The following is a 10,572-nucleotide window of genomic DNA, read 5'->3' on the forward strand; positions in this document are numbered from 1 at the left end:
GTTGTATTTTCATTATCATTCAGTTTAAAATATTAACAAAAAATAACTCTTGTGAATTTTTGACCCATGGATTATTTAGAAGAGTGCTGTTAAATTTCAATGACTTGATATTTTCCTGGTTATCTTGTTGTTATTGATTTCTAGTGTAATTCCATTGTGGTTAGTGGATTTTTAAAATTTCCGTAATTGTCTTTGTCAATTCTAGAATTTTAATTTCCTTTTTTTATTGTTTTGTTTCTCTGCTGAGACTTTCCATTTCTCTGTTTGGATTTTCATGAGTTGAAAACATTTTTTTTTTTAAAACTCTTTTGGGGATATTATAATAGCTGCTTTAAAATCATTGTCTGTTTGTTTAAATATCTGGGTTATCACCTGGTTGGACTCGATTGATTTTCTTTTCTCTTGGGAATGTGTCTATTTTCCTAGTTCTCTACTTGCCGAGTAATATTGGATTTCATCCTGGACATCATGAATGCTCAGTTGTGGGGATTCTGGGTTCTGTTGTTTTTCTCTGGTGAGTTTTTTTTTTTTTTAAGCAGATCATTTTCTTGGCAGGTAATGAACTGCAAACTCTATCTCGTGGGCTGTTTACATTTCTGTCTTTGTGAGGCTGCTTGAGTCTGTGCCAAGCACCTGCCGTTCAGCGTCAGTTGGAGATGAGGAAGCAGAGTTTGGGAATTTCCTCTCCAGCCCCTTCCCTCCTGGTTCCCCTACTCTCTTTTGCATTTTCCTGGTCTTTTTGGTTCTGCTGTCCTGACCAGCAGTATCAGGCTTTCCCTGGGTCTCTGCTTCCCCGTGTGTGGGCACATAGGTCTTGGTCCTGGCTGCAGCTGCTGAGCTGGGCACCAAGCCCATCACTGTCCTCAAGAGCACCCACCATCGCTGTCCTGGAGAATGCCCACCGAGCCCGTCACTGTCCTCGAGAGCGCCCATCATCGATGTCCTCGAGAGCACCCACCGAGCCCACTGCTGTCCTCGAGAGCACCCACCAAGTCCATTGCTGTCCTCGAGAGCACCTACCGAGCCCATCGCTGTCCTCGAGAGCACCCACCGAGCCCATCGCTGTCCTTGAGAGTGCCCACTGAGCCTGCTGCTGTCCTCGAGAGCACCCACCGAGCCAGCCCATGCTCGCTCGCCCTCCAGGGCTCTCAGTCTCAGTCAGTTGTCTTTGGTTGGGTGGCCTGGATTCAGTGGTCAGGCGGGGATGCAAGATGGCAGTGTTTGGGGATTGTGGCTCTGGCATATCCTTGGAGGGGTCCCCACTCTTTTCACTTTTCTAGTTCTCTGGGACAGAAAGTCTGTGAGACTTTTCCACATGACTGCTGTTTGGATGGTACCTGGCTCTGGGCTCAAAGCTGGGGAAGTGGGCACTAGTATGCTGCCCAGGAACCCCTTCCCTGAGTAAGCCTGTGCTCCCCAAACCCTGTCTGCTTCTGCTCCCTGGCTGGCTCTATGGGCCCATTGCCTCTTGTGTCATGTCCAGGCTTGTAGCTGTGTTGTTGCGGGTCCCCGGCAGGGTCTCGGCCCCTAAGATGGTGAGGCAGACAACAAGCAGAGTGTCTTGCCACCACATAGAGAACTAGCCTTTCTTTGGGAAGCTAACCAGCATCAGAGGGCTAGGGGATGAAGGCTGGGGTGTTCCAGCCACTCAGGGGACAGGCCACATGGCTGATTCCAGGCAGGAGGAGGGAGACAGCAGGGGGTGGGTGTGATGGGGGCAGGGAGAAAGTAGGAAGATTTGACACGTGGAGAGAGTGTTTGAGTGGGTGAGAGGGCAGGTCCCTGAGGAGACAGCTTTGTCACTTGTTGTCTAAAAGGTTAGGAAGAGTCATGGGAAGAGGAGACACAGGAGAGGAGGGGCTTTCTCTGTGCAGGGGACCCTCAGATGGACAACTGAAGTGATGTGAGAGGAGGGGGTTTCTCTGTGCATGGGACCCTTGGATGGAGAACTGAAGTGATGTGAGAGGAGGGGGCTTTGTGCACGGGACCCTCAGATGGAGAACTGAAGTGATGTGAGAGGAGAGGGGCTTTCTCTGTGCAGGGGACCCTCAGATGGACAAGTGAAGTGATGTGAGCAGGTGTGGCGGCTGGTAGGTGGCACCCAGCATGTACTAGTTCTTTGTCACATTATACCCTGCTTCCTCACTTTGACTTTAGAGGGTGAATTGAAAGTATTCTCTTTGCCGGCCAGGCAAAACCCAAAAAAACAAACCAGTTGCTGTCAAGCTGACTTCGACTCCTGGCCATCCCATGTGTCTCAGAGTAGAACTGTGCTCCACAGGGCTTTCATTAGCTTATTTTTGGAAGTAGATCTCCAGACCTTTCTTCCGAGGCACCTCTAGGTGGTCTCGAACCTCCAAGCTTTCAGTTAGCAGCAGAGCACATTATCTGTTCGCACTGCCCAGGACGCCTTCGTAAAAAATTCCAGTCAAATCCTGCCCAGAAAGTCCTCGCCCAGCAGAGCTTGTTCAGCTGGCGACCCACCACAGCAGTGTGTGGATCAGGTCACAGCAGTGCCAGCAAACAGTGGCTCTAGCTTTAGGAGTTCCTAAAACCTGCATTTTCATTTCAGGTCTCGCACTCTTGTGACGCTGAACTCTTTTATTGAGCTGTTTTAAAAAAGCTATTTCTGTACAATTTCACTCTATCTCTGACTTAATTTCTTGTCCTTTTGGAAAAGTGGGTATTCTCTTACTTTTTCTTTAATTACACTGACACCGAGGGTGGAATCAGAGAAAAAATGAGCAAACAGCAGTGGGACATGGCTCCGTGAGGTATTTGCTCTTCCCCTGTGTGTGCTGGCGGCTGGCCACAGCCGTCACCTCTCTGGGTCAAAGCCCTAAGAGTGCTAATGCCCCGTGTCGGCTTCCTGTAATGTCATAAAGACAAACTTAGTGGTTTGAAACAAACACACATTTATTATCTCACTGCTCTGCCGTCAGACGCCCAGACGGCTCTGCTGGGCCCTCTGCTCTGGTCTCACAAGGACGGAGCCAGGTGTCACTGGTCCCGCTTTTATCTTGAGGCTCCGGGAAGAATCCCCTTCCAAAAATTTTTTTTGAGCCAAAATTAAAAATACATTGGGAGATTTCACATGAAAATTCAGATTGGCCACCACCTTCTTGGGGTGGGTGGGGGGAGGAAAGTAATACTTAGTGTTATAAATTGAATTCTGTCCCAGTAAAGATTATATTGAAGTCCTAAACCCTGTATCTGCAAATATGATCCTGTCTGGAAATACGGATTTTTTGTTATGCCGATAAGGTCATACCAGAGTAGGGTGGGCCCTAAACCTAATCCCTTCTGAGGGTTGTCTTATGAAAAGAGCAGAATAGACGTGGACACACACAGGAGGAGACAGATGCCAAGTGAGGATTGTCTACACGCAAAGCAACACCAAGGATTGCTGGCAGACACCAAAAGCTAGGAGAAAGGCCTACAGACAGAATTAACACAGCCAAGAAATTGATTTGGACTTTTAGCCTCCAGAAATGTGAGACAATACATTCCAGCCACTGTGGTACCTTTTATTACAGCAGCACTACGAAACAAAGACATCTGGCAACACCGGGCTCCTTAGCAGCAACCACAAACGCAGATGTGGCATCTGCATTTTGCCCCAGTCCCCATAGCTCAACACCAGAGTCTGTTTAATGGTCACCTTGCACTGTTGTCTTTCTTCAAGTAAAGAAGTACTTCTCTGTACCCCTGCCTCTGTATAAAGTGGAAAGTGCACAGTAGAGAGAGAGAGAGAGCTTCAGCATCTAGTTGAATACTCACTGGACTGGTTCTTCTTAGCAATGGAGATTGCTATAACAGAGTCCACAAAATAATTCTAGACTTTGAGTGTGTGGCTTCTTATCCAAAGCTGCTGTTGGTTAGCTGAATGGTTTCAACAAGTCTTGTAACTTCTCTGAGCCATGCCTTCTCCAATTGCAGATGAAAACTTCCAGAGTTTTTGAGATCAGGTGAGCCAATTCATGAGAAACTTTTAGTAGGCATGAAGCCGTAAAGGCATTCAAAATAAATGACTTATGTGACTACTGCTGAGTTAATTCTGGCTCTCTCCAACCTTGAACAGTCTGGGACCTGAGGAATCTGCAGAGCATGTTATTTGCTGGGAGAGACTGTTGTGAATGCACCTCCTGGTGTTGGCAGGTCCAGCTGAGAGAATGGCCACCTTGTTCAGTTCGGATGACATTTGGATGCTGAATGAAGCGTTCCATGAGTTTTATCTCTGTCTTCCTCTAGTCTGAACTCTTGCTGTCCTTACAATCATTAGTGTGTTTCAGTGTGTGTTATGTATGGGTGGCTCAATTCCCAAGTTAGAATATAAACTCCTTGAGACAAGTGCTGTGTGTCTCAGAGTCTTTTGTATTCCCCCACAGCACCAAGAACATTATCGAGTACCTAGAAGATCCTTGGATGTCTGTCAGTTGATAGCCATTAAGTAGATGTATCAGTCAGCTGCCACTACTGTGATGCTGAATGACAAATTGCCCAGACACTCTTGCTTACAACAAACACACATTCCCATGCTTGTGTGTTGAGTTCAGCATGTATGTTTCACCCTCCTTGGTCCAGTGGTCACCAGGGACTTGTTATTCTCATGGTAACAGTGGAAGCACATGAGACAAAGCCACAGTGACCAGCTATTTAATGCTTTTGTTCATGTGACGTTCAGATCATATGGCCAAGCCTCACACTGATGGGCAGAAAATACACTCCAACCAGAGTGGGAAGGCACTGGTTATATGGCAAAGGTGTAGATGTAAAATCCTTTTACAGAGGACAGGATTGGGACCAATAACCCAATCTCTGACTACAAGGTTTAACGACCAGGTAAAAAAAGTAGACTGGTCTGCATAGGTAACCTTGCTTCCTTCTATTCATACTGGAAAGTAAACTTCTATATATCTTCATCCGTAAAGTCAACCTTTGCAGAGTAGAGTCATGAGATGCTAATAAAATCCAAGGACAAATAAACACTTCACTCAGCATGATGGTTTCAAGGTTCATCCATGTTGTGGCATGTATCAGCACTTCATTTCTTTTTATGGCGGAGTAGTATTCCATTGTATGAATGCACAGCATTTTGTTTATCTGCTTGTCAGTCAATGGATATTTGGGTTGTTTCTACATATTGGCTATTATGAATAATGCTGCTATGAACATTCGTGTGCAAATTTCTGTGTGGACATATGTTTTCATTTCTGTTGGCCATATGCCAAGAGTGTACTTGCTGGGTTGTATGTAACTCTATGTTTAACTTTTTGGAGAACTGCCAGACAGTTTTGCTTTTTAACCACTTAGTCATGTAAAGAAAGACCGAAGAATTGATGCTTTCAAATTGTGATGTTGGCGAACAATATCAAATACACCGTGGACTTCCAGAAGAATGAAAAGTCATTCTTGGAGGAAGTACAACCAACAGGCTTATTAAAATCAAGGATGGTGAGACTTTGTCTCACGCACTTTGGACATGTCATCAGGAGGCATCAGTCCCTGGAAAAGGACATCATGCTTGGTAAAGTAGAGGGTCAGTGAAAAAGACGAAGGCCCTCAACGAGATGGATTGACACAGGGGCTGTAACAATGGGCTCAAGCATAACAACAATTACGAGGATGGTGCAGGACTGGGCAGTGTTTCATTCTGTTGTACACAGGGTCGCTATGAATCGACTTGATAGCACCTCACAACAAGAGGCATGTAACTCTAAACAATGTGCTGCTGAGCGTTGCTTCTTTTTGTGGTTTCCTTAAGTGTCTTCCATGAAGTATCAGCTCTTTCGTGGGTCAAGGGATGTTCAAGAGGAAGGGGAGTGAGATCAAGTGCGTTTGTGGGACCTTGTGCAGGTGACCACTGCCCAGAGCTTGTGCCCCCACCTCTTGCTCTTCTCTGTGGTTTTATAACCTTGCATGTGTCTCTACACTACATTTGGTTTGCTCCGGCATATTTTTGAACTTTATGTAAAAGGAATCTCCTGTGAATATTCTTCTGTAGTAACCTGTCTACAGAGATTCTCCTGTGACTTAATCCTTTTCTATCCTTCCTGAGGGTCTGTGCTGATCCCTAAAGAGTTCACGGGCATCGTTTCCATGGTTGGGTCAAAGTCCCTGGAGGACGAGGCCATGGCTTATTTATCCACATCCGTCAGGGGACGGTCTCTCCAGTTTTCTGCCATTTCAAGCATGTGGACATCTCTGCTCACATCTTCTGGGGCCATGTCACATCTGCGGCCAGACCTACGTGTGTCTCCGTGAAGGACACTTCAGATGGGGCAAGCCCTCTGGGACCCTACTAGGCAATGCCAGCTGTCTCCCCTGTGGCTGTGCATTTGCATTCCACGCCACAGAGTGAGTGTTTCGGGCACTCTTGTGCCCCCCAACGCCTGACATTGTCAGGTGGTGCAACTCTCTCTCCCTGGGGCTCAACCAGCTGCTGCAGGGCCTGGGTGGAGGGCCTATCTCTGAGACGCTCACCGCTGTATTCTCAAACCCCTTCTCTGCCCCGGGGCTGCAGTGATATCTCAGGGGGCCCCTCTACCTGTGCCCACCCATTGCCTCATGTAATTATCCTTTTGACTCAAAGCCAGCCTTTCAGGGCGAAGATCCAGCTCCCAGGGCCCCTTCCCCTCCCCCTTTCCACTTCTCTTGCTTCCTTTCACCCGTTTTAGAGAACTGTCTTTGTTTTGATTTTTCTAAAATTAATTTTTCTTATGAGAGGAGTCTTAGAAAAAGGGCATTTGTTTTATTTTTCCAGGAAGGAGTGAGAGAAGAAGAAACATACTCCAAACATAGATTATATTTACTTTTTATTCTTCACAAAATCCCTGCGAAGTAGACTTTAAGAGGTGGATATTTAAAATGTTGAGCATTTTAAATAGTCACAAATTTTATGAGTAATACATTTTTATTAGAAAATATTTTAATTCAAGCCATCCTTATTTTATTAACAGTCTGTATTTACATCTTGATTTTCTAGTGATGAATGGCTTAAAAATGTCTAAGTGAAAGAAATTGTTATATTCCAATGCTTTATTCATTTGTACAACTAAAATATTCTGTCATTTACTCAATACTGTCTGGTGCCATAATACATAGTCTCTTGAAAATGCCTATCATTTAACAGCTGGAGAACTTAAATGGTTTTCTTTAAGAAGCAGCTTGAAACTTATTTCAAGAAGCAGCCCAGCTTTTACTCGCGGCATATCTAAGGTACGCCGTAAAGGTTGTCTCCTTCCGAGTTTCCATAGTAACCGAGCATCTCTTCTCTCTGATGCCACTTACCATATCCAAATAAAGAGCAAACAGAAACACAAAGGCTGGGTTTTTGGTCACAAACAGCGTCATTCTGATTTCCAAAGGCTGGTCCCCTTCAGGTTTAACAAACTTTGTTACCATCTTCCCCACCGACCCGGCTCTTCTTCACTCTGTGGACAACAAGGATGAAAGTCTACTGGTCTCTCCAGCTCTTCTTTGGTATCTCCCTCCTCCTGTCTCCAGACTTCAAGCCCCTTCCAAGATTCAGAGGTCTTCTGACCTGTCTTAGTCACCTAGTGCTGCTGTAAGAGAAACCCACAAGTGGGTGGCTTAAAGTAGAGACATTTATTTTCTCACAGTTCTGGAGGCTGGAAGTCCAAATCACCATCTTGGCCATGTGGATTCCTTCTGCGGCTTCTCTCCTAGCTTCTGGCCTCTGCCAGTGATGCTTGGCGTTTGTTCCTTGGCTTGTAGATGGTCCTCACATGTTGTTTGCTTTTCTTTGTGTGTGTGTGTGTGAGAGAGAGAGAGTTCTGCTAAGATATCTTTTTGTAGTCTGGACACAGAACACACCCTAGGGAAACTTCCTTGTCAACTGATTGACTGATTACATTACATGAGATTACATCATGTAAAATGATTATATTACTTTAGATGTAAGGTAGGAGCCTCTGGGCATCCCACACATTTAAATAGTTAAGCCCTTGACTACTAGCTGAAAGGTTGGTGGTTCAAACCCACCCAGAGGTGCATTGGAAGACACGCCTGGCAATCAGTTTTCAAAAAATCAGCCATTGAAAACCCTCTGGAGCAGTTCTGCTCTGACACATGGGGTTGCTGTGAGTTGGAGTGAACTCGACAGAAGTTAACAGCAAATGTGAGGTGATTACATCAGCCTGAGCAGCCACCAATGGAAACCAGCAATGAGGGCCCAGTATGTGTCTTTCCCTGAGGAAGCTGGTTACGCTGGGCCCCTCTCATCACAGAGGACACTGGACGTGGGGAATGCCTTATCCACCAACACAGCGTCCACACTGTGTTGCTTTTGATCAAGGGACTCATTACATGGCAGAGTGTGGCTGGGTGGATGCCTGTGGGATCCCTGGTCTTAAAGTAGACTCAGTGCCCAGACACTGCAGCCTAGAAGAAAAAATGGCCTGAGAAGACTCTGGTGAGTCCCAGTGGGTGCCCACGCCCTGCACAGTGGGTTCTAGCTCACTGGCTGCAGTCAATGCCCGAAAACAACCACCAGCATGTAGTGCCATCTCTCCCCAAGCCAGAATACACAGGTCTGGGATCCAAGGTCCACTTAAGTGAGGGTGACTGGACCTGACCCACCACCATCCCACTCCCCTCCATTCATGCAGCTTGGAATGACAGGGAGGGGGATCCAAGGAGAGGGTGACAAGGGAGTTGTCTTAGTTATCTAGTGCTGCTATAATAGAAATATCACAAGTGGATGCCTTTAACAAAGAGAAATTTGTTCTCTCACAGTCTAGGGTGCCAGCTCCAGGGAAAGGCTTTCTCTGTATATGGCTCTGGGGGAAGGTCCTTGTCATCACTCTTCCCTTGTTAAGCAGCTTCTCAGCACAGAGACCCTGGGTCCAAAGGACTCGCTCTGCTCCCAGTGCTGCTTTCTTGGTTATATGAGGTCACCCTGTCTCTCTGCTTGTTTCTCTCTTTCATATATCAAAAAAGACTGACTTAAGACATAATTTAACTTTGTAGATTGAGTCTTGCCTCATTAACATAACTGCTGATAATCCCACCTCATTAACATTATAGAAATAGGATTTACAACACATAGGAAAATCGCATCAGATCACAAAATGGTTGACAATCACACAATACTGGGAATCATGGCCTAGCGAAGTTGGTACATATTTTTGGGAGACAAAATTCAGTCCATAACGGGGGTTTAGATGTAGCCGCTTAAGATCCTTTCACATGATACAAGTTTAGGAAATCCATGAAAATCAGCCAGAAAAGTCTTTGAATTAATTAAAGTTTGTAAGATGCTAGAAATAAGTTTGCACAAATGCTTAATTAAAAGCTTACAAATCTATCAGCAACCATCTATAGAATATATTACATATGTAATTATAACAAAAATATGAAATGCCTAGGATCACTGTAGAAGAACTTATTCCACTTCATTGAAGTGAAAAAAGAAAAAAAAAAAAAAGCAGTCAGTAAAAGATATGAACAGAACCTCGAAGTTCTGGAGAAAAAGTTCGAGTTTCCAGTGGGACTACTGGGCCTTGTAAAGAAAGATGTACTATCTGCCAGAACTGATAAACACGTGTTAATCTGGTTTCAATCATGTTTTCAATGGGATTCCTTTTAAAGCTTGAAAACTGATTTGGAAGTATATCCAAAAGGAAAAAAATTAAGCAGGAAGAGCAAAGAAATTGTGGCAAACAAATGAATTTTGACAGAACTACTTCATCAGAAATTAAAATGCATTTTAAAAGCTTAGTTATCAAGTGATACTGACTGGTATGTAAGGAGTACATATGTCGTTGGAACAGAGCACATAGTCCTGGAACAAATCATAACAAACAGTAAAGGACATTTTACAAAACCAGTGCAGAAGTGGTTTATTCAAGTGAAATATTCAAGGCAGCATTCAGAAAATGGGCTGTTCTGAAAATAATGAGAGATGCCTCACTTCATGCTATGCACTTAGAGTGATGCAGTAGCAAATGAAATGCAAAAATATGAAATTATGCAGAGAATAAAAAACTTTGGTGCTAAAGGAGGTTATTTCACCTTATTTTTATTCCATCTCTTACATGAGCCTTATACAAGGAAAAATTATATATATGTTGTTGTTGTTAGGTGCTGTCAAGTTGGTTTGGACCCCTAGCAACCCTACGTACATCAGAACGAAACACTGCCTGGTCCTGCACCATCCCCACAATCCTTGTTATTTTTGAGCCCATTGTTGCAGCCACTGTGTCAGTCCATCTCTCTGACAGTCTTCCTCTTTTTCACTGGCCCTCTGCTTTACCAAGCATGATGTCCTTCTCCAGGGACCGATCCCTCCTGATAACATGTCCAAAGTATGTGAGATGAAGTCTTGTCATCCTCGCTTCTAAGGAAATTAGTCCTTAGAAATCAGTCTAAGAAGAAATAAAACCAGAATGTGCCTTAGAAGCAAGGATGGTGAGACTTGGATTTGCTTTCTTTGGACCTGTCATCAGGAAAGACCAAACACTAGGAAAATACTCCAGTTTGGTAAAGTGGAGGGTCAGCAAAAACAAGAGAAGCCCTCTATGAGATGGATGGACACAGTGGCCACAACAA

Source organism: Trichechus manatus, unplaced genomic scaffold, assembly GCF_000243295.1.
Source record: "Trichechus manatus latirostris isolate Lorelei unplaced genomic scaffold, TriManLat1.0 scaffold00165, whole genome shotgun sequence".
Classification (NCBI taxonomy): Eukaryota; Metazoa; Chordata; class Mammalia; order Sirenia; family Trichechidae; genus Trichechus; species Trichechus manatus.